The sequence below is a fragment of the Echinops telfairi genome, unplaced genomic scaffold, assembly GCF_000313985.2.
Source record: "Echinops telfairi isolate 266 unplaced genomic scaffold, ASM31398v2 ScPeMD7_7414;HRSCAF=8452, whole genome shotgun sequence".
Taxonomy (NCBI): domain Eukaryota; kingdom Metazoa; phylum Chordata; class Mammalia; order Afrosoricida; family Tenrecidae; genus Echinops; species Echinops telfairi.
The window spans coordinates 2,806,961-2,808,374 of record NW_022111314.1 but is presented as its reverse complement, the minus strand read 5'-3'; positions in this window follow the sequence as shown (position 1 = coordinate 2,808,374).

Genomic DNA, 1,414 nt, shown 5'->3' with positions numbered 1-1,414 from the left:
CAGCCTTTGCCGCACCTCTGCTAGCTCAGCGCCTGAAGCCAGGGGTTCAAATCCTGGCTCAGTTCCTTAGACACTCTCTGACCTGGGGGTTAGTTGGCCCCTCCTTCTTGCCTCAGTTTCTCCCTCTGTTCACATTGCCTTCTTTGGGCTGTGGTGAGGCTGGAAAGAGACAGTTTACGAAATGTGCCTGCCTTCTGTACAGCCCCTCACGGGGTGCTGGCCCGCAAGTGTCCTGGGATTGTGGTGGCTGTGAGCTGGGGGCCTGGCTTCTGAGCTCCCGGGAAGAAGTGGACCGCTGCATCCATGCCTTGATAGCTTCCTGGACCATTCTCCAGGAGCCCTGGTGGTGGAGGGAGTTATGCGTCAGGCTGCTTGCTAACCACAAGGTCAGCAGTTCAAATCACTGAATCCGCCAGTCGCGCTGAGTGAGAAAGAGGAGGCTTTCTACTCCCATAAACAGTTACAGTCTCAGACACCCACAGGGGCAGTTCCACCCTCCCTCGCAGAGCCACTGTGGCCCAGAACCGACTTGAGAGCAGGGAGTGTGAGTTCTCGAGGGTTTTGTTCAGATGGAGCTCTGGTAATGTTGTGGGCTACATGCACTGAGCTGCTAGCCACAAGGTCAGCGGTTCGAGCCCACCGGAGAAAGACAAGGCTTTCTACTTCTGTAAAGATCTGAAGTCTCAGAAACCCACAGGGGGAGTTCTACCTGTGGGGTTGATTTTGGCTTTGAGCGCCATCCTCCATGCACTGGGCACATGTGGTCAGACTCCTCTGCTAGGCACTGCCTGCTGTTACCATCCTAGCCAGAATGCACCACCCTCCTGCCCCCCGGAAATGGAAAAGGTCTGCACGTGCGGATGGGGCAGAGTTAGTGCAGGGTGAGTCTTGGGCCACCTCTTCAAGGCAGCAGCGAGGGGCAGAGAGATCCCCCCGAAGATGGCCCAGAAACCAAGGACTGGGTGCTTCCTCCTGAGAGGTCTGCACAGCCCGTACCCCGCCGCGTTCCGGATGTGAGGGGAGAAACAGGTGTTTGTGGGGCTGCCTGGGGGTGTTCGTGGTGGTGGTGGGGGGTTCCATTGTAACAATAGGCCCAGATGAAGGTAAGTTGTGCCCTGCACACGGGGACCTAGATCCGGCACCTGGGCGGCCTCTTGGTCACTGGTTCTGGATTTAAGAGCATAGTGGGTTAAGCATTGGACTTCAAATTTGAAAGTTGGCAGTTTGAACCCACCAGCGGCTCCTTGGGGAAAAGATGAGGCAGTCTGTTCCATAAAGAGTTCCAGAGTCCCAGTCCCGGAGCGCTAAGGAGCAGGCGACCCTGTCCTATAAGGTCGTAGGATTCAGAACAGACTCGATGGCAACGTGTGTTTTCTGTGTGTGTGTGTGTGTGTGTGTGTGTGTGTGTGTGTGA